The sequence below is a fragment of the Solenopsis invicta genome, chromosome 6, assembly GCF_016802725.1.
Source record: "Solenopsis invicta isolate M01_SB chromosome 6, UNIL_Sinv_3.0, whole genome shotgun sequence".
NCBI lineage: Eukaryota > Metazoa > Arthropoda > Insecta > Hymenoptera > Formicidae > Solenopsis > Solenopsis invicta.
In genome coordinates this window covers 24,013,928-24,038,126 of record NC_052669.1, presented here as the reverse complement: position 1 = coordinate 24,038,126, position 24,199 = coordinate 24,013,928, and the positions used below count along the sequence as shown (strand labels likewise).

The 24,199-nt window shown below is 40.2% G+C and overlaps 1 protein-coding gene across 5 annotated transcripts in view; it reads left to right on the top strand.

Moving 5' to 3' along the window:
* Positions 1 to 24,199, top strand: part of LOC105200548 (glypican-6) — a 136,500-nt gene that overhangs the window by 39,538 nt on the left and 72,763 nt on the right. For 2 of the 5 annotated variants that reach the window (XM_011168171.3, XM_011168170.3), the window contains exon 1: positions 16,335 to 17,654. The exons of the other annotated variants lie outside the window; for them this stretch is intronic. The gene's annotated coding sequence lies outside the window, so the exon portion shown is untranslated. Of the gene's footprint in view, positions 1 to 16,334; positions 17,655 to 24,199 lie in introns of those variants that run through there. 5 annotated transcript variants of the gene reach the window in all.

Here is a 24,199-nt window from a genome sequence, read left to right as displayed (position 1 = left end):
CACCTGCACGCTTGTGTATCGCGCCACTCTAATTCATTTATTACAGGATTGATGTTCCGCCCGTCTCTCCTCGCCCGTCGAATCGCGTAACAAACTGTCACGTTGTTTGCACTTTATTTGGGGGATGACGCGTGCGTTACAAGTTTTGAAAAACATGTGTCGCCGCACATTGGAGAAATGAACGCAACGTGGCGACAACGCGTTCAAATTTTTCTTTTTTGCTAATTTTATTATTTGTTTTTTTTTATATAAACTTTAACGCGATTATTTAAAAAAGTATATGTTATTGGCTCTAAAATAAATGTGAATCTGTAATGTGGAAATCACTCTCTTAAGAGACTGCAATATAAAATTACAATGGTAAATATAAAAATATACAACACCATATTAAAATGAAATTGACGTGACATTTTATTTCAATATATTTTAATTGGACATCAGCGATATTAGCAATTTGATCTCTATATATTTTTAATTGGAATAAATATCGAGATGTATTAATTGTTTCAAATTTTATGCATTCATGAGAAACACAGATTCGATTTATTTTTTGACGTTCCCTCGAAATGTTGACTTTCCGCGGATTACCCAGCTCACATCTGTACACGTTTACACATAAATCCGTCTTCGTGGTCTGCTGCATAACGTGACGGAATAAATGTGCGAGAGTAGTGTTTACACGTGGCATATGTTGTACGCGAGTATATCGCGCGCGACATCTTAATTAATATACGCTTGATGGTAGTTAATTTTTCATCTATCACGTGCTGTCCGGCGACTTTATTATTAAAAGCGTGGTAGCCTTTCTTTATTTTTCTTAAACGTGAAATTGATTACCGCCGAACAAAAAACGCATCCATTTGCCTACGTGTTTATCTAGCGTAATCCATTTTTTAAGTCATAAATAAAATAATGAGAAATGATTTAGTAAACGTCCATTTAATTAATAAATTTGGCGGAATGTTAATTATACCTATTTTTTATGTATTTTTTCGTACGTTTCCACGTACGCTGTGACTTGCCACTTATCGAAATTTTGCTTGAAATCACGCGTGTCGAGTATGATTACATGTTGCGGTGTCAAAATCACTGATTACGTAGCACTACATTTACAAGTGGAGCAAAGTTCTCGCGTGCCTCGACGTGAAAATCCATCGATACCGGAGTGTCGATTTCCATATTATCAAACGCAGCGTGAAAACACGTTCATGAGGCAGTTTGCGATTAAATCTCACGGATCGGAACCTGTTCAGTTACGGGAGCGAAAAATCCATGTGTATATATCTTTAATTATCTGCCTCGTAGAAAATAGCTGTAAGATTGTAATTTGATGTTCGAACAGAACTCTTGTTTACGCGTTTTTCACGCTGATTAAATATCGTTTTCGCGTCTCTTATTACTTTTTTACAGCTAATTTGATTATTTTATGTATTGCGACGTGCATTAGCGAGATAACTATCGCACCGCGTGAAAAAGAAATCTGATATATGACCATAATTTCTGCAAATCGCGTCAGGTTCTCTCTCTCCTTCTCTTTTCTCTCATGCTCGTGCCTCGACCAACACTCCGTTTAATCCTATAATTTATTTGAATACGGAATGCAAATTCTGGTGCTAATCTCGTCGTTGAATTTTAAGTTATAAAAACAATGCATAGAGAGCAAAAATTTTGCTGGGGAAAAGCTTGACATAAAACGTTACTGGATATTCCAACTTGTGTATGTAATAAGATCTTGCAACGCTTCTATATATTCACGTTGGATAAGTAAGAATTCGCTAGAACAAATTATAAAAAAAACTTTTTTTTTTTAACACTAACTTGCTCTGTAAAATTGAAAGTAATTAATATATAATAAGAAATTATGAAATATAATTTGTTATCTAAAATATAAAAAAATAATAAATTAAAATTCCTATAAAATTAGTTTATAATTAGCTTATTGCAATTAACTTGAAATTGAGTCAGCTATAGTGATAATCGCTACGTTTCGCTCCTAATTGATGAAGAACGATTTTTTTGTCGTTTGTAATGAGCTTTATGATGATCGATGACGATGATCTTAACGTTTCACGAGGGACGAACGCTTTTCTACATGTTTTATTGCGGCCGTCCTTTACTGCCGGTAAATCTCGCTGTTTCCACAAGTGTCTGGTCCTCTTTAATCAAACGCGGCGATACCGACAGAAAGTGTTTGCTCCTCGCGTATATATATCTTAGATACTCTCTTATCGTAGACATCTTATCCGCCATGTAGAAACTACACCGCGAGACCGTCTATAACAGCGGCTTTTGTTTAACACTTTTATAACGATTTCCGTATTTTCTGACAGATTCAGCTCTGTCGGGGCTCCCGAGTGAAAATTAACAACCAGGATTAGTTGGCAGCTTGGCAGAAACTCTTCTATCAATCTCCCATTTATCTTTCACAGATCTTCGTAACAAATGTTGATATAAAATGGCTTTAAAACTGCCGGATTGAATCAGGCGCGACGTAAATGGCTTTCCTTAGAAATCACTCACGCGCTCAAAGGGTTGATCTTTCTGAAATCTTATTTCTCCTCACGAAACTCAAGCTTGAGAGATCCCTACCTTAATTTCTTCAATCTGTCTAATCGCCCGTAATATTGTCGGTGAACGACTATTAAGATGTTAATCGCGACTTTTACTCGATCATTTTATTACCGTGATTCCGCTCGTGCAGCTAGAGCATTTAACTCCAACAAAGACAGAGAGAGAAAGAGAGAGGTGCTCAGGCAGAAGAAGAAAAAGAAGACATCGCGAGTAGGTGGACGTGCAGAAGATAAGGAGGGATAAGGTGCGAGAGGCGTGGGTGCGTAATTTACGCGTGTTCGTTAACGCCAGGAGCACTTCATTCCGCGGTACGTTTATGGCGGTCATATCCCGAAGCGCACGGTAGAGTGGAATAGATAGAGACGAGGGGAAAACGGCCTCGCGGCCTTCCCGCGGGCGCGGGCTCAAATATTTGAGAGAGAGTGTGAGGGAGAGTGAGGACGAATTTACTCCTCGCGGTCGTTTCGCTTTTAACTTACCGCCGCCGCCGTCGTCGTCGTCGCCGCCACCGCCGCGCAACGCTGGAAGCTCTAATTACATGCGACCTACCGAAATTCACCGGTATTAAAGTGCCGTTGTTCCACCTGCACTCGTGAAATAGGAAGCACCGCCACGTGGCCGGGTAATTAAGGCCAACGCCGCGTTTATAACCAGCCGCCGGGGCCTTTTTAGTTCGCGATAAGGAAACCTTAAGTGTTTCGCACCGCCGCGGTCGCGGCGGTGCTTTCTCATTGGGTCAACTTGATTAACGACTTTTGATAACGAGGGAACGTGTGACAATATTTTTTTTCTTACATATACGCAGAGCGAGCAGCGTATATAGGAATGAAAGAAATGTAACATCTGGATAGCGTCATACGCGATAATTAGTTTCGTGATACACGCTCGCGCGTCGGCTGGTAAAGTTAATTAGCGTCGCCCGCGCGCGCAATTTAACGCGGCGCGCTTACGTTTCGGGGACGAAAACCAATTTCGGCGCTAATAGAAATTTTCGCGGACGCGCGCCGCGCAGCTCCGTGAGCGGGATTACGACACGTTCGGTGAATCGTCGCGTTCGCGCGACTCGCCCCGTTAAACGCGAGAGTACTCGCAAACGAGCGAACTTTGCGTCCGTCTGCCGCCGTTTCAATAGCGGAGCGGAGAAAACGGTGTTTGAATAGGGAGTCGCATCGAGATTAAACGAGGCTTCGGCGCCTCGTCCCTTAACGTGTGCATCGACCGTAATGCAGTTTACAGTACAACTCCGTCGACGTATTCGACGAGAACTGGGTACGCGAGAGCGGAAGCGGCTCCGACGGTATCCCGTGTACATTGCACCGTCGTCGTATGCGAGAGACGAGATGGAAGCGCGCGATGCGCAACGTTCGCTCGTAATTCATGCCAATCGCTCGTGGCGATGGCGAGTGTTTATCATCCGCTCATCGGAGGCTTTAATTTTATACAAATGCTCGTTCAACTGTGACCAGGAAAATCCGCCGCTGCCGCGCCGTGTTTATTACCTTCGATTCCCGCCGCGCGAGCCGAGTTTAGGAAATATGAATTTTAATCATACAAGCGCACGTCATTTATTTATTTTTTTTTTTTGTTCGTAGTCGATGTTTTTTGACGTTGAGAGAGGGGGAACAATTTTTTTTTTAATTTATGCCACAGATTTTATTTTATACGATATTATTTGTTGTGCGAAAAATTTTGCAAAAGATTTATGAATTTCAGTTTCTTTTTTTTTTTTCTTAAAATCCATAAAGTGGTCTTAATGAGTTAGTCATGTTTTAAACACGGACAGATAAGTTCACGCTGAAACGTTTTATCCCGTCGATTGTCTAAATTCTAAATCTATCGAAACATTCAATATATTCAGTAACAGCATCAGCGCTAGCGCAAACTCGAGGGAGCCCTTTGCCTTAAGTGTAGTGTAGCGTGGATGCATCGACGAAGTTGGAAACGCCGTTTTGCACGCTTTAACAATCGCCGTAACAAGTCCCGCGTCCAAGTTAGCGAATTAGTTCGCTTCGAAGGAGCAAACCTGCAGTCTTCTTGCCTCCTCGCCTCGCGAGTCGCTCGCACTCGAGCCGCGGGATACGTACGTCGCGGGATTTTCCTCCGCGTCCCTCCGGCGTAACGACGTGGCGCGTTAAATACGTTCTTTGTCTTGCGCACTTGGGTACGGTATTATAAATTGTGTTCGTGTTCCGATCGACGCCGAAGTCATTATAGGAAAAACATCGCGCTGATGTCGCGCCCGCGGCAGTAACTCACCATTTCCACAAACGCGATTAACAACACGTGCGTACGCAATCGTAATCGAGTTATCATTATTTACGGCAAACCCAGGAATGTCGGAGCGACGCGAATAATCGATAGTACATCAGAATAAAAGTGCTCGCTGAATAATCCCGCGTCGAACGTGTAGCATAGATGTACGAGTTGGGGTAGACATGTGTATATGTATATATATATATATATATATATATATATATATATATATATATATATATATGAGATATAAAAGTTTTGCGCAGGGACCAGAATTGTATGTTTAATTATAAACAGATTTATAAATTGATCTATAAGGAATTTAGGAATCTGTAGATCTGTGATATTAAATATCGAGAGGATGAAGGATTCTCGATCCCAAACTAGATTTATTAATTCGAGATTTATATCAAGAATTTATTTATCAGCGCACAAACGAATGATGGATAATGAAACAGTGACTATTGTGCCTCTGTGCTGCATATTATTAATTTTTAGAGATCCCAAATACGTTGCATTATTACTTAAATATGCTGATGATTCATCTCTTGCTTTCCGAATGATTATTATTTTGCATTCGCGATATCTGACGTGAATGCATCTTGAACCAATTATATAGGATCAATGGTTCACTGTTCGACGTCACTGATAACGAATCGCATATCAAGCGAGCGTCGCAACATATCGTCGGACTATGTCGGACCCCTGGTAAGAGATATCTCCTCGCCTCATAACGTCACGTTATGACACATCTCTGGAGTTTCCTGTCGCGCCAATTCGGATATTACAAATTCGCGACATATTGACGTGCGCCAGGTAAAGCAGTTCTTTGCGTAGGGTGAGAGGAAAGTTTACATATGTTAATTACGCGCATACATTAGCGAAGAGACTCTGAAGCACATTTTGCGTGATATAATCGAATTTTTAGAATGCAATATAAAATAAGAAATTAATAATATTCATTGCACAGATAAGTTAGTTCAAGAAATTGATGAAATTAATGCATCCAAATTGCATTCGGAGTAGATGAAAAAATCGAATCGCTAAATCTTGCCAAACACTTTTGGTGCAAGTAGATATTTATGAAGATTAGTGAATGTTTAGTTTCCCGGTAAGTTCAGAATTTATGTTACTTATTAAAGTGGAATTAGCCGTTTAGGAAATGCTTTAAACATGATGTACGCGTAGTGTATTATATATGCTGTGCGTAATACATACTCAATTACGCGCATGAATATGTATAGCGGGGGTCTCCGTGTCTTCTCGACTTGGAGATCCTCGCGGGTAACGTAGTCAGGAGATTTCGTCAGGATCTCAGGATAGAAAGCTGGGTTAATGGTTGCGCAGAGAGGCAGGCAGGCAAGCAAGGGTAGATTTCTGAGAATGGAAACACTCGGCACTTCGTCGTGGCCAGGAATTAATCAGGATTCCGATGTAAATAATACGAGAAAGAAAGTCGAACGTCTCGCGCGGGTAGGGAAATGTATAAGGGAAGGGAAATGTATGCGGCGTCCCGGATGACTAATATCCCGAAAAATCTTCCGGTCTTCTTGCCTCGCGCCCGTTTTATCTTCCCTCTCCTGCTCTTTCCCTTCATCCGCGTTCGGCAATGCAAGTGGCAAGGTGAAACCGTCGGCTGATGAAAGAGCCGCCAGAATTTTCAGGTGGTGAAGGGCGGAAAAGGAATAGTCGCAGCAGGGATGAATGGCGCGCCTCGTCCCTCTCTGAGCAGCGGTTTCCACCGCGGTTTCCTTTACGGTATTTCTTTGTTGTTCCGCTCGGCGTGGCGTCGGAACGCACTCCGAGTATCGCCAAACGGACAAAATAAAAAATGACGCGACTTTCCGTTACAGAACAACGTGCCCGTCGAAATCTGTTTCGAAAATATGCGAAGTTGCAGAAACATTCTTTCCTTAATGCATTTGAATCACAATGAAATTCGAGGCGACGGGCTCGGATGACTAATACCTCCCCGAGAAACTTTTCGTGTTTCTTCTCTCCGTTCCGTAACTTCCCTTCGTCTCTCGAGCGTGAGAGGAAGAGTGCAACGGCCGCGGATGTCAGAAGGAGGAAAAAGTGGCGACGTAACGTGTGACGAAGCGATCCGCGAGAAAGTCATATTGCTATTGAGAGCACGGAGAATCTCCGATAAAAGAAAGGGGAGAAAGGCTTTTCCACGATTTTCACGGCAGATTTGTTTTAGCTCTGCATTAAAATGACACTCGACGTTGAGAAAATATTTTTAGGATTACGATGAAAATTTCCGAAGAAAGACTTCCTTCCAAGACCGACAAAGAATCTGCCGTTAACGCGCAAAGTGGGATATCCAGTATGCTATCCATCTAAGTCTGCGTTTAATTAAAAGTAATAAAACACAAGTAACGAACGATCGAAACGGATTCTCGCGGGCCGCATTCCGAAAATGTTTGCGCCTCTCTTTTCTCTCTCTCTCTCTCATTCTTTTTCGCTATCATCCTCCTCGCCATCCTCCGAGCGTGAGAGCGAAAGAGTAGCGGCTGAATACTCGGCAATGTCTGGTTAAAGGACGAGAAGGATACGCAGTGTGTGACGAAAAGTCTCGGGCTTTTGTCGAGGAGGAAAGAGACGGAAGAAGCGAGAAAGGAAGAGAAGTGTACGAGAACAGCTGAGAGAGGACGAGTACGAACATGTCGGTCTCGTGCTCCACGCGCGTGAGGACGAAGGATGACGGGAGAAGAGAGGAGAGGAGAGGCTCGCGCGAGAGGAACGGATGGAGAGCGAGAAAGAGAGAGAGAGAGAGAGAGCGAGGAGAGAGGGAGAAAAAGAGGAGAGGAGAGAGATCGGCGGCGGTGGTCCTTTTGCTCTCTTTTAATCCCGCGGCATTCCTTTGCTCGTTCCAACCTGCCTGCCCGCCGCCAGTTTAACCTGCAGTCCAACACACTATTATGTCTGACCTAAGGCGCTCCCACATTTAACTATACGCTCGGCCTGACATCGTGCATGCGATCGCGCGGGTATGTGTGTACGTGTCCACGCGCGTGTGTGTGGTCGAACCCAATGCTCGGCCGCCGACAATGACTCCGAGTCAATGGGTCCACCGTCTTTGCAGTGGCCGAACCTCCGTTCGGATTCGTCTTTCTAGTTTCTCGTCTTTCTCTTCGGCTCCTGCACTTACTCCGTCATCACCCGCAAGGGACATTTCAATATTTTTACGAACCGATTCATCATCTTTAAAACATAAATTCACGATTTTTTATATGTATTTTCTGCCCATGTAAAATGAATTATTTATGCAAAATAAAAATCTCGTTGTCACTTTTCTACACATCGGAAACTAAAGATTTCCAAAATTTGTTATCAAGAGGTATCAAATAATTTATGTCGTGCGATATTATAATAAAAAAGAATCTCTTTTTTGTAATGAAAAAAAATTAAGTTTTTATTTATCGAAATAATTTTTGTTTGATAAATTTCTCGATCTTTAACAAGATTTTGAATGAAAAGATGTACCGTAAAAAGTAACAACAGATTTTTGGTATGATTTTAGGTACTTTTCTTTCACGATTGTACGTTTCCCTTTAACGCACGTTCGTCTGCTCGAGCGTCCTTAATTTTAGAAGTGCAATTGCAGCAACAGGCTGGTACAACTCATCGAAGGAATTTGTGTACGTGCGTGTGAAGTTTATACAGGTTTGATCGCTTCGTAACGTAGACAGGTTTATTTAAGCCTGCTATTCCGATCTACTAATCTTACCGCTCGTTAGTATGTTTTATCGCCACGGATATCTATCATTACCCTAGATGCTTATCGCTTTCCAGTTCATTGAGTGCTCTCTTTCCGCGTGCGAATTGGTTCGAATCATAACTAAAATTAGAAATCAAGTGATATCCACCGTTAAGTAATTTGAAGCGTAATCATATATACCTACGCTTGATCAACACGTATCTTCGTGACAAGCGGCCCAAGATTAAACCAATCAAAGATCGGAGAGAGCGAAAGGATTAATTCAACGTATCGTGGCGCGGACGATGGCTCGCATCTTGCACGTGTAACAGACGTCGCTTAAGCGCGTAATCGTTATCCTGAATAGCTGCTAATTGCATAATCTGCACGCGCAGCGTGACCGCGTAGAACGATTAGCAGCGTACGAAGTTGCTCAGGTTTGTTAACCACTTCGAGCTTGGTTCTCGTAGGAAGAAAGAAGGTGAGAGAGAGAGAGAGAGAGAGAGAGAGAGAGAGAGGAGAGAACGATTAAGTCCGACATCGCAGTGCGAGGAGACGTATGCATGCCTTTGTTCCTGCAATAAGGAGAAAGAGAAAGAGAGAGAGAGAGGGGCAAAGCCGTGCCTAAATCGAAACTATAGGAACAGGCAGGCCCCGCATATGTACACGGCCGACCAACCGGACGTAGGTGTGCGTTAAATGAAAGGGATGAAGGAAGAGGAGAGTTCGAGGCATGGGAGAGGAATGTGGTCAATGCATAAACTATACCACCGGTTGGTTAGGCATTCCTTCGGCCCCAAGGGTGCCTATAGTTCGCGAATCGCCCTGTGTGTGCACTCGTGTAATACGTACATTACGTGCGTGCGTGCGTGCGTGCGTGCGTGAGTGCGTGCGTACGTACGCGTGGACCTGCAACGTAGTACCTACCTGCAGCAACCTCCACATACCTGTCCGCGATTGGTTACGTGAGCCCAAGACTGTGACGCGATTTTTGTCGTCTGTGTTATTGAAAAGGCGAAAACCGATTAATGTACGCGAATAATTAGCCTACGATAGATATTCGAGAAGTAAAAAGCAAAACTCGATATCAATATCGTCATTCAAAAATAAACAATGAGTATTTGCGTTTACCATATCTCGTTTATTTTATTTTGTTATCTTGTACCTTGATCAATTCATTCAATCAACGTAACTACAAAATAATAAAATAAAATGTTAATAATAATATAAATGGATTTACATTACAGATGTTACAGAGTTGTTGAAATAATATATTTTGCAAAGCTGCTCGAAATATAAATATAAATACTTTCAAAGATAGATGACAAATAATTCTAATGACTCCCTTGTGTGCGTGCGTGCGTGGAACGCGTGTCGCAAATTACCTATTATTACGAACTAAACCGCGATATCAGAAGTAACAAACAATAACCGATATCTGCGGACTACAACGCGCGTTTGCCTGTGTATTGTGTGCATGCCAATAACGACGACCGCATTCGTCACACACCATTACGCATTACGTATGTATGCGTGCGTACGCATATGCCGCAGCCGCACCACAGATGCTTGCACTCTCACGTGCGTTTCGCCGGCCATTAATGCGAGGAATCAATTAGCTTCGCTTCGCTCTCGCAGCTTCGCTCGCTCGCTCACTCACAAAAATTCTCTCGCTGGCATCTTGCGAATATCTGCGTACGCCGGCATACTTAACAGATCTCCGGCATGATAAACACGTACCGAAATTCCGCGAACGATCAACCTTAATCGAAACGATAATTCCGGTTTTCGCCGTTTCTCTCTCCTTTCGTATAATCAGTAAGATATTTAATTCTTTTAACCCTTCTCTCATCGGAGAACAAAAAATATTATATAGAACATTGAAATGTATCTTCTGTTTTTAATTACGGATCAGGAACGTTTTTGAAAATAATTTCTTTATGTGTGTTAAGAAATGATTGAATATCTCTCGAGTATCGCATCCAGCGTAACAATAACATTTATTCATTCGTTTTTCTTTATTCGAAACATCGCCAAGGTAATCGCGAGCGATTCTTTCAACCCGAACCGCTTCAAGGCTCGATTAATCGGCGCTTTTTTTATTCATTGTTAAAGTAATTAACATGATCAATGTCATGAACGCGCGCGTGTGAATCGCTTACGCCGCTGCGTTTTGGTGGCCCGCCATGCCGATAATGAATTCAAGGCGAGAGAAAGAGAGGAGCGGGTAATTGAACATGGAACATCGACGGTGCGTCGATTTATCGACGCGGCCGGCAAGATCGACGAGCGAACGCCTCGAATTACTCGGCAATTTTCTCGCGCACGCATACCCCGACGTTTTTAACGTTCGTTGGCGATCGCCTTCTGTGACTTGCGGTTCTCTCTGTACATGCTCGCGACGTTATTGGCGCCGACGTTGAGCAAACACGAAACGACCGACGTCGGGAGGTACGGCGTTAATGAGAACGTTTTTCGAACCTCGTCGAAAACTGCAGAACGAGATGAGAAGATAAAACAATTTCACGCATCGATCTCCGTCATGCAAATTACGGGAGGGTAAAACAAGTATTTCGGCTTTTATTTGTGCACTGGATGCAAATTATTGTTGTGTGCATATGCAAAATTTGATTAATTACAGTATTAAATATGTATAATGGAGGAGGATGGGTTACAACATTCCATTTATAAAGATGTCATGTATTTTGAGATTTAATTGCGAAATTTTATTATATCACAGTTACTTTAATCCTCTCGCATTTTATTCTAAGTTGGATATTTATGAAGAGAGTGTCAGTTACATTTAAATTAATTGATGCAACTAACTTTGAATGTATCGGTAAATATCGCGAATTTAAACTTCTAAAAATAAACTTAATTATTTTTTAAAGTAATTTAATATAATTCTGTGCTAAACGAAAGATATATAGAAATAGATTTGGGTATATTCTTTTTTTGTACGTTTCAAACTCTTTTATTTAAAAATAAAAAGAAAAGTTATTTAAATCAAGACTATTCCAGGTTACGATTTAATTAGCAAACACATTACAACTATCCTGCCAAGAGTGCGATCTGTCAGAAACTTGATCAGTGCGTCGCGAGATCATAATTAACCGGTATATTGAGCGTGCAAAAGTTTCGTAGAGAAGTTCGACAGCTTTGCAAAAGTTGCTCGATGTCGGCGGACAAACTCGCGTCCAACTTTCGAGATGATGGCTTGTCGCGTCGCTTTTTTTCGAGTGGATGAGAGACCACGCGATTCCACGGTACTTTTCGCGCTTGACTCCCTCGTACGATTAACGACTCGAAATCAACTCGTCGATGAAGGGAGTACGTGAGAGAGAGAGAGAGAGAGAGAGAGAGAGAGAGAGAGAGGCGAACAGTCGTAGCTGAGAAAAGATGCAGACAGCCTCCGTCGGGCGAAATATCTGCGGGAATGCAGGGAAGAGCGGATCTCTCGTAGCCCTTCTCTGAGCTTTTCGTTTTCTTCTCGTTCCTCCTGCGTTTCCACCCCGTTCGCTCGTCCGCGTCGTCGTCGTCGTCGTCGTCCTTTCGCGCACGAACCCGGTATTAGACTCGTCTGCGCTTTAATTACTCTCCTCGAGCCTCCTTCCTCTTGCGCGACTCTCGAGATTAACGGCGGCCTTTCGATTGTAACTGCGGGTTACGTGGGATGGGAGGCTGCTGGACTATATCTCGCTCGCGCCAACGAACGTTCGATTCTTCTTCCCTAACCAGGCGCTCATAATCTCCGCACATCGATTCTCTCTATGAACTCGCTTCAGCAGACTCGCGAACGGTGAAGTTTCCCGCAAGACCTCGCGCATTAGATTTATTAAGAGACTTCTCTGAAGATATTCCTCAGTGAATTGCATCAGGATTTTCTACTTATTATTACTCATATACTTATTATTTTACAATCATTTTATATTTTAATCTTTATGTTATAATTTAATGATAATAATTTTGCTGTATCAATAACGCAAATATTTCTCTTTTTTTTTCTAAAAGAACGTTTATTTCTTTTTATTCGTCATCAGACATTCAAACGGTATCAGCATCAATTCTTTCTTTCTTCTTTTGGGAAGATATGCATAGTCTTTCAATTTAGTGGCTGTTAGGTCCCTTGTTCTCGTCGCAGGAATACTCTCTCGGTTTATGATTGTCGTGAAACGAGGAAACGCCGTTCGCGGTAACAGTAAAGCGGCGTAGTCACGTCGACTATCTTCATCTTGTCGTCGGGTTGCACGTCGCTTCATTTTTTTTTTTTTTACAGCTGACTGTGCGACTCGCATGGCAAAGAATTCTCAGCAAAAATTAGCTCGTCCGGGTTACGCACTCTCTGGCTCAGTTCCACACGACTCCGCGCTTAACATTAATTCTCGGAGAAATTTTACGTCGATAATGTGCGCGCGACCTGCGTTATAAAAATTTACGAGCGTCGCGTTAAACCGCTCAAACGGTGTATTAACGCCCGATCGAGATCAGCGTTTTCGCGATTTAACGAACGTGGAAGAGAAATTCCCCTTTCGAGGAACGGAATTGAAATAAACGATCGTAATGCCACCCATTCGTCATATGTGAGATTTCGTGCGAAATAAAGATAAATATGTTGACAAAAGAAAAGATATATAAAAAATTTCATTTGCGAGTATACCAATCGGAATGTTTGATTTAGATGTCTGAGAGCATGGAAATATTGATGCATCCTCGATCCTTAATGCAACGTAACAGGATTTTAATGAGAACTAATTGCTTCGGGCAAGTACTCGTAATGCATCCGCGCAGCGTATATACCCTTTCGATTTGGAGCATTCCGAACGGCTGTACTAATTAACAGGCACCAGGATACATCATCACGGATGACTGCGTTTGCGTCGATCATTGAAGCTCACACACGCCGTGCTCTCCCTCGTGTGGATATTGATTAATTCAAGATTGAGAGCGTTGCGAAGGAATGCAAATTTCCGAAATTCAATATTTCGGATTTATGGTATACGATGTAAATACATTTGAATCTTCTAATTTTCCCAGTGGGAATATTAGGGGGTATACATTAAATGACTTTCAAAAAATGCCTGTTTCATCGAACTTCTCCCCCAAATGACTTCCAGATTTATTTTTGGCTTTTCCCCATTGCAATTTCCGCTTTTTGATTGACCTTCGTTTGCGTTAAACGCGATATTAACGAGCGATATTAAAAGTACCCTTCTCTTCCCCCTCCCCCTTCTGTTTAATACCTGACTCGTGCAGCTTTACTCGTCGGATTTATTTGAACGTGGTAAAGAGCTATCAAAGTCCTGTTACGTTACACTTTGCCGAGAATTCAGCTTCATGGGTCGTGACGGAATCAACGGACATCATCGCGGTCGATTCGCTACGGCGTGCGTAATTAGATCTCGCGTGCGTGTATACGTAGCCGATACGCGGCAGTTATGATTGCAACGCGTGCATGGGCGTCGATTTTAACAAACGCTGAAGTGGCGCTTCTTGCGGATAATGTAAACGCGGAGAATAAACATGATTCAACGAGGTTAGCGGCTCTCTGCCTCCTGTATACGTTTGCTTCTCGGCCAACTCGCTTGACCAAACCGAAACAAAGACGGGGATGTAACGCAAACAAAAGGAATTTGGGACAAAGGGGAATTACATTCGCGTCTCTAATGCGCCTGGCAAAATTCATGAACCACCATCCCGTTAAGTATGCTAATCTTTTCCCGCAGGCATTTTCAGCTGGTTTTAATAACGATACAATTACCTTTCGTGCTTCCAAGGGCTCTTCATGATTATCAGTTTCGTAATCCCTGCAACAAGATAACAAACTCTTGATTGACTTTAATCCTTGATCGTTTCTTACACTCGTTTATTATTCGTGCACACGAAAAACCGTAATTGCAAAGATAAATTTTATAAATTATATATATATTGTGAGTTTTTAATCAGAATTAACGCACATCAGTTTGGAGAATTGACAGCTCAAAGAATTTCAGATTGAAATTTTGAAGGGCAGAATTGAGTTATCGTAAATTCATACGCGCGCAGTCGCCTCTTATTACACTTGGAATTATTGCGTTCGGATACCACTGCCAGTTTGCCATTCGAGCATTCAATGAAGGGCACAGTACACGCGTGTGTGCACGCGAATGCACACGACGTATATCCACGGGCTTTAGTCACGGGCTGACGGTCGACCGCGCCACCATCTAACCGAGAACCCAATGTGTCCCTTTGTTTTGACTGATCGCCACCAGACCGTGGCCCTTGCTGCCCATTTTGCCCCTTGGTCAAGCGGATTCCCCGTGGTTTTCTGCGTGGTTTCCCCGCCGCGATCCTCCGATCATTTTATTGCCACCTTCAGGAATCCGACGACGACGACACCCAGACATCTATTTGTCAGGCGTCAACGTCGATCGATCATGCAGATTACAGTTGACAGGAGACGATTTTTCTCATAACTGTTGTATCTATACACGTATCGCGATAGCATAGTATGCAACGTAGACTTTTTCAGATGAATTCAATTATGGAGAAAAGACCGCGGGAGAAAGATAGAGATGAATAGAAAATGCACGTTAGCTCTTCTATTATATTCGAGACGAATAATGTTATTGTCTGTCGCAACTACGCGAATGCTACATCTGGCGATTCGTAACCATCGCCCGTAGCCATCGAAATGCATTTTTAAAATACGAACCGGGAGAGCGAATAGCACTTAGCGCACATCCGGATAAAACACTGCCGCCCCGCCGATAATCTAATATCAAACATCAACGTTGGGAAGCGGTCTCTCTACGCTCGTCGAACTCAATTCTACGCGCATCAAACTTCGTCGAATTGCCTGCGAAGCTTTTCGCTGCCGTAGGACATCAGTTAAATTGCAGCATATTCAATGAATTTATTTCAAGTAACAATTTACATTAATGCACTCGCAATGAAATTATCTTTAGCTATTCTATTTAGTTTAAGTTTCAGAAAATGTCATGTTAAATTATACATAAATACGAATACATAAGACGTAAAATCGAATTATTTTGTTATAACTCGGTTGCACCTAATTTTATAGCTTTTTATTGCTAAAAAAAAGTTTGTTTTATTTGGATGGTTTTTTTTTCAATATTGTTTTGCTTAATTTCAAATCAAGTTACAAAATAAAAATAGACTAAATGTAGATTAACGGAATATTGAAACAAATTGAATTAGGATAAGTGCTAATGCACCCAGGAAAACAAGATAATATTCGCCGAAATTGCTTTGAAACCGCAAAAGTGAAGAACATTGAATATTTTGTAAAACTTTAAAAAAATTTTTAAATAATCCGATTGAAGCGTTATTGTTCGAATAAGACCTTCACACAGCGGCACGTGCTGTGCGTCGTGACATCATGATCCCAGAGGTGACCGAGTCAAGTATTAGGCGTGATCGAATGTGATTATATTCTTTACGAAACGCCGCATCTGAGATTATTACGTGTATACCACAGACTGATTCATAAGTCTTGATTTCATCAAAGTTATTAAGAGTAGTGATGATTAAGGGAAAGATTTCATACGACCTATTATGGAAAATGCTTCTCTTAATTTGAGGCGGTAATTTCTCGCGTTTATTAGAAAGTTATTCATGATGGATATAATAATTTTTTAATATGATATATTCTCTCTCTCTTTTTTTTCAAAATTCAAACTGCGCATTTGCACATTTTAATATTAGATATACATATAATTATATTATGTGTGAGTTCATTGTTTAAATAAGAAATAAGCAGAAGAATTACGTTGTGTAATTTGCTGTTTTTTTTTTTAAAAGCTAAAAAATATGATAATTTACATTACGCTTGAATTTTTATTTAAAGATTTCGGAATCGTCAAAATTGAAAGGGTAGCAGTCCTGCTAATATTCAATCGATCGGGATTGTCGGATGTCATTACGGGAATTTATATTCGAGCCCGATTTTGAGAATCTGCCGGAAAACGTTTCGAGAAGCGAGCGATTGTAAGTATGTAAATAAAAAAGCAAATTGCGCCGCGCGGGCATTCCTCTTCCCTACTCCTCGCGCCATCTCGAGTGTCGTCGCGTTGTTATTTACACTCGATTGTCATGGTCGCGCGCCCTTCGCACGGGCATACGCCCTGAAGTTCGCACATTAAGTACGAGCGCGTCGCGAAGGAAAGAGTGTAAACAGCATAAACACTTCCGATCGAGGCATCTCGATTATTTACTGTGTTAAGAAAGGCAATAATACTACATCAACCAACGAGATGTTTCTACGTGGGTCAGATTTTTCAACTGTGCGAGTTTTGTGTACTTATCGATACGGCGCGACTAATCGATTTTGTTGTTAAACAGTAAACAGTTGGCAACATTGGGGGTCGTCAGTCGCCCCCGAGCACCGGCACGGTCGCGTTCGACATCCGTTATTGATCGCGGATCGAGCAGATAATTCGCCGATGAGAGACTCGAGTGGCTCCAACAACGGATCCTAAGGATCTTCCCAAGGATCCTCCGATGCCGATGACAGTGGTCACGGACGGTGGTCGGTTCTCGCGAAACGGGACGGGTATCGCGGAGTGCTGCGTTTCGGCAATTGCGTCGCAAGCGTCGCGTCGTGCGTGAGAGAAGGAAAGGACGGAAAGAACGCGTGTCAGAGGTGCGTGGCGAAAAGTGCGTATCGAAAGCACCAAAAGATGAGAGAGGTAGCGCGGTGAAAAGCACTTGGAAGTGCCTCTAACGGAATAACGACATCGCGAAAATTCCGAGGTGCTTACGTAACGCGCGGCGAGTAGTAATGGCGTACGAGGGGGGAGGGGGGGCAATGCCTTTTCCCGCCCGATTTGCGAGGAGCTTCGTCGTGAAAGAGATCGCGGATGACGGTTGCGTTCTGGTGAAACAAAACGAGCGTCGCGGAGTGCCGCATTTCGGGAATTCCGTCGCGAGTGTTGCGTGTGTGAGATGAATGTAAAGTGTTTCGATACGTAGGAACGAAAGGACGCGCGTCGAAGGTGCACGGCGAAAAGTGCATATCGAAAGCATGAAGCGAGAAAGGTGGCGTGTGATGAAAAATGAGCAGTAATGGCAGCGGATGAGGAGAGCAACGTATTTTTTTCCAATTTCCAGACGTGATCGTCGAAAAGTAAGTCGTAATATAAAGTATATCTACTGTGATAGGAATTTTTCGCAATTGATGGCGAATAAAATAAATTGGAGTAGTTTAGAAACTATGGGTCAAGTAAAATTACGCATAGAATTTTTTCTCTTAGAATTTATTTTAAAAAACGTAATAGTCATGAGACAATGTGGACTTTGGTGAATTTTATTATTTTTACTTTTAGCAAAATTTGGTTAAATTTTAATAAAATATAATTATACTATTTTGTTATACAAAATAATTTGAATATAATTGTCAAGAAATTTTTTTAAAGAAAAGAATTCTAAAGATTTTAAAAATCTTAAGAAATTTTTTTCTTTTTTTTTTCTCAATAAAATTTTCTTTTCTTAAAAATTGTGGTAAAATTTAAAACCATTTTATATAACAAAATTTAGTTATAAAATTTTAGAATTTTTTTTTTGAGAAAATTTTTATAATCTTGATATTTTAATGCGCATAATTAAAAAAAAATAGTTGTCTATTGTATATGTTGTTGCTTGAAAATGAGTTGGTACAAGACAAGAAGAAAAAGAACTATTAATGTTTAATATTTATCTTCTTTTATTCCTTCCTTTTATATTTAAAAATCTAAAATTGGCGCATTTCAAATCTCTATATTCTTTTTTAATTAAATATTAAATATTTTTTTTAATTTTGTGCTAAATAAAATGTGCTAATTAAAATATTTGAATGTGTCATAGTTATTAATAAAACCAGCAAATAAAACTAGATCAAATTTTATAACGTGCCAATTTTAATTTTATTCGATATTTTATGTATCAATATTTATTTATAACTTGACGTGACACCTTCTGAAATTGAATAAAATAGTGTGTGAACATACCTAGATTAAAGAAAACTATTCACGAAGTGAAATATATTTTTCAAGAGTAACGCTATTTATGAGATTGAACCGTTAGTCAGCAGTCGATCATAGATTGTAAGTTTGTGTCCAAACTCCTGAATTGCTTTGTCATCTTTTTTAAAAGTGTCGTGATTTTATCATTGAAATAGATGTGACAGCGTTTCGTGAGATTATCGTATACATTTTTTTTCCCAAGATAATAGTAGTTTTCGAGGGGAAATTCACAGCCGGCATTGGTGTACAAAATTTCGGCAGTGGACTGCCGAAAAAAGTAAGCAGTGACCTATAATATTGACGGCATTGTCGTCAGTGGTTGGGGAGTGGTGAGCTCACTTCAGAGTCGGTTTTTCGATCATGGGGTTGAGCACAAAAATTTTTGAATACTTCGGGAAAGCTTTAGAATTCTTGTGCAGGCATTGGCGTATGATAATGGGCACGCGGTAGTGTTCATAATTGCATGGCATTGCCTTAATTTTAATATAGGATTGACGGCATTGTAGGCATTGACTAACAATAAGCATTGTCGGCAGTGTACAAAAATGTCGGCAGTGTTTTACAGCAATGCCAAAAATCGGCATTGGTGTACAAAATTTTGGGTTGTGAATTCCCCCTCGGTAGTTTTTATTATGTGTTTTATTTTCGAATTCTTTTAAAATACGAATGACAGAAATTCATTATTAGAGCATGTAATTTAAATCTTATAACATGGTTTTATCGTTGAAATAGATGTGACAGCGTTTCATGAGATTATCGTAAACATTTTTTTTTTTTTAGATAATAGTTTTTTATCATTTGTTTTATTTTTGAATTCCCCTAAAATACGAATGACAAAAATTTATCATTATTTTATGCAATTTAAATCTTAAAACATGAAATCAAAATAAGAGACTTGAGATAAAAATAGGATATTTAATTATCAAAGAACTGTTTATTCCATTCGCTTTTATTAACTGTAATAACTTTGGCGAGACAGTCTTTAATCTCTGACAGAGATATTAATGGAGTTAACGAGATTAACCGCGAACTAGAAGAGGCGAAGCGGGGAAACAGGCGGGAGAAAGTGCGGAGATGTGAGAGATTGTTAAACGAGAGGGTGGACTCGAAGTGACACGAATGGCACATTTTTCTCGTGGCGATGAAAATTAATAGCTGGCACACGCACAATGGCGTGGTTGGTTCAAACAGCCTCTCGCTGCGTGAGCTTTCGCTTTATGTTTCTTCCGTACTTCGCTAACCCTCGTCGTCAAGTTTATACCGCGGTTTCTCGCAAATTGTTAGCATTTTACTCTGCACTCCTCAGTGCTTTTTCTAAATCAAATTAAGTACAATATTCATAATTGAAACTGTGTTTATGGTACCAGTTAGTCACGTTTCGAAATACGAAACATCGGTTTGCGCATCATTTGCGAAGAATTGTTTTCCACAAGGGTATTTCAAAAGTCTTCTCGGTCCTTGTAACGCGTATTCGTTTTTAGAATCATCATTTATTTGGGTACGTTTAGACACGTTGTACAATATTCACGAATAATAATTGCGATGGATAAGAGATGATCACAAATAAATTTTGATGATCTTGATCAGTATGTTATAAATAGATGTTATATTGTATATAATATAAAAATATAAAATATAAATCATGATTTTATAAAGTGTTCGAGGAAGAGGGAGAGAAAGATAAAATGTATGATGTGATATTGATGGATATTAGATTCGGGTTTAATTATAATTAATTTTAATTAAGTTTAATTTTATGTGAATACAATTTATCTAGGCGCTCACTTGTAGGGATTATGCAAATTCTTATGCCGTGGCTTTAACCTCTGATAACAGGAATCTTTACAAACTTGCAAACGTGTGTAGAGTTCTATGTATTTGCAGAAATAGTCATGGAGTCTCTCGTTGTGGATTTTGCAAAAAAGTGTTCATTTCATGAATTAAAATTGTCGGTTGTCGTTATTTTACTTTTATTTTACTTTTAAAATGATCCAAGTAATATTTTTTACAACGGAATATTGTTATAAAGTTACCAAAAGGCCGATAAAACGGGAGTTTATTAATCTTAAATTTTATTTAAATTTTAAAGAGAAAAGTTTTGTAAAATTTTTTTGTTTTTTTATCTTGAGCAATTTATGGTTAATGTTGAATACTCGTAATAGATTTTCTTTAGAATTACTTAAAATAGCATGAAACACATTTAACATATTAAATAAATTGGTTTTGGAAATGATATAATTGTGAAATTAGTACATGTATTTATATATATCGTCAAACTGTCAGAATCATGTCTATGTTTGAAATTGCACATCACGCATCGAAAATACTGTTTGCATTAACGATAATAATAATATCAATTTAATGTCGCTGTATTTATTTTGAGACTGTTCAGTGCATTATCGATATTTAATTTATTGTGCATCGCAAATTTAGAATGTTTTACTTACCGAAGTTTGATGATAATGTTCACCATTTAAACAGTCTTTAACAATATCAAAATATTGATATATTTTAAACATATATTTTAAGAATATTTTGTTTCAAAAAATCAATTAAGCTCTTTTCTATAATTTTAGAAAAAACTTATTGTTATTAAAAATAATGAAATTTTATACGTTTGAGTATAGATATTTTGTATTATATTACTTGGAATCACTATGTTTGCGTAATGTGTTAAATTCCCATTTCATTTCATATATTGCAGTATAGATTTAAATAAATATATCATTATGTTATTTTGTAATATAATTTTACATCAGGAGATTAAATGATAATGAATTGATAAGGGGTAACATGCAGCAAATAAGATGAAATTATTGTCTAAAAAATAACTGGGAAATTGTTTAATTTAATATCTATTATATATTAATCTATATCAGTTTGAAATGTTTGAATTATTTGTTACTTCAAATGCATATTTATGATTATTTATAGATTTGCATACATAATCTGTATGAATCTATTCATATTCTACCATTATCCGAGAAATAGATTATCGTGAAATTATAATTATTTAACCGCTTATTTTATTTTCGTTTTAGCTATTCTTTTTGTAGAATAAATATACCTCTCCCACTCTTCCCGCAATCTTTTTATAACTTCAACTTATATTTTTCTATAGTAAGGATAATAACTGACCAGTCTTAGATCATACTTTTAATCGAGCTCGGCTTAAAATCATCAAAGCTACGTTATCTGATGTCTCTTATTATTCCATCATTAAGAATCGCGTCAAATCTCTCGGCATCCCTTCCAAGATCTTCCATTCATCTTCACCCGCTATCCTTCCGTAATCTCCACGCCCATCTGAATTCGCACTTTGCATGCGTTCGTGGGGAATTCTTCCTCGCATCTTATTATCCCGTTCCTCTTTCTTCTGCCTAGGGGGTCCGAAAGGTAGAACGAAGAATTCGCTTCCGTCGAATTTATTTCCTACGCGACGTGCCCCCGCGTTATCCTTGCTCGATCTCTTTCACAGATTCTCCGCACCGCAAGATCACGATCGGTTGGTGAACTCGCTCGAAAACGGCACGATCGTCCAAGGCTTAGCATAAATTTCGACCCTGGGTTAAAATAGTTCAGGATGAAGGATGATGACCTTTCTATGTGACCCAATATCGCTCTTCCATTAAATTACTCGCGAGTATGAAATTTTATTTAATAAATGATAGTAATAAAGAGAGGCATGATGTGTTTCTTCAGCCTTCTCTCGTTAAAGGAAAACTAAAGAGCGAGTTCATTTAGTCCAATATCTGTTGAATTGCCTGTCGACGGGCGGTCGTAACGGGTTCGGGGGTGGTTGAGGAAACGAAAGCTCCGGGTGTTGGGGACGGGGCTTGAAGTGGTAGGGGCAGAGAAACGGTAGAGTGCGGTTTGGAGCAAACTGAAAACCGATAAACCCGCGATGTCTAGACGAGCCGCGTTTATTTATGTAACAATGTCGGGTGCCCACCGACGAGCAACCGCGGGCCGCCTGCGCGCCACCCGCTCTTATCGGCGAACTTTTCACGGGGAGTTTTGCGCTTCCTCTCCGCGTCGAGTGGCCTTTTGTGAGACGAACGTCGTCGCTGCGCTCAGGAAAATCTCAAATGCGGAACGCGACGTCGTCACTTGACGTCGTTCGCAACGGAGGAATTGTATTCAAGAAACTAGTTTGGACTCGATCGATCCGCTTAATTAAACTGTCGTTTAAATTTAAGTGACACAATTACCGGGGATCAATTACGTGCCGACAAGCACGAATTTCTTTCTTTCTAAGAATAACTGTTCCAAATTGTACATCGAAATGTTATTCCAAGAGAAGGACTGGCATATTATTTGCACATACTGTATAAAAACGTTTAGGGAGTCGTATCACGTTACTAAACGTTTAATGTAGTTAATTTCGATTATTATGATGATCCAGCTACAATTCACTAATTAAGTTGTTACGTGAAAGCTGATAATTATACTGATTGTAATTTAATTATGTATGTTTATCGATACATCCATTAAATTCTGCAAAATGAAATTGCATTTAATGTCAGCGATATATTTCAAAATGTGTATGTCTTACTGTACAAAAGTTAATCTTCTAATAATAAATTTATGTGTCTTTTGGTTCAACAAACTCTAAACGTCTCATATATTTCTATATTAACAGTAACTGCAGATAGAAGGAAATTTTCGTGAACCTATACATTTATAAATAATCAAATTATTCTCTCTCTTTCTCTCTCGCTCTCTCGCGAAGTAATTTCACAAGCGTAATTACGTTTAAAATAACAGTACGACTGTCGCGGTCCATGCAACCACTGCAGCATTAAGCACGGCCATTCTCGCGACGTCAATTCTCCTTTAATTACGTCGATGTCAAGAACGGGAGAGTGACACACGCGCGCGGATGTCAAAGGAAGGAATAATTAGAGTGTGTTAATGACTTACACGCGACGCGGTCACCACCGGCGCGACGGAGATATTTGCCTTTGTACGCCGCATGTACGAACGCAAATTACGAAATACGAGCGGGCGCGAACGACGCGGGCGATTGCGGGAGAGCGAGCGAGAGAGAGATCTTTATTGAGGCCGTCTGCGGTTTCTCGGCTCTCTTATTCTTCGTGGTTAATGTGAGTCACGGTCGCGGATTGCACGACGATGAGAAATATCTCATCGCTTCGCGCGATTCTCCCACCGCGTCGTGAATCGCCGCACCGCGGCGCGCCGCGCCGCGCCGAGGCGCGGACACGACCGCGAATAGCGCGTTCGCCGATGTGAATAAGACCGGTAGAGAAAAACCCCCGTCGTGCGTACTACTACCGCTTTGAATATCATCAAACAGTCGGCCAGGAGGCGGTCGTCGTAATTCCTCCGTCTCTGAATTCGCCGCGTCGCACAGCTTGCGGTCTCGTTTTTTATTTCTCGGAAGGAATCTAAAGCCCTGTGAATTTGTTCGGAGCCTTATTCAATTTCGCCGTACTGAGTTTAATACACGCTGGCATCCAATCAAGTTCTCCGATAATCGACCGTAGTATCTATAAATTGCAATCGCGATAGAAAGCTCAAATTGAAAAAGAATTCTTTAAACTTGCAATATTTATATTTCTTACTTAATATATTTATTTTTCTTTCTCTCTCTCTCTCTCTTTTTCTCGAAATGCCTCTCGAATACATAAATTATTTCCTCATTTGAATT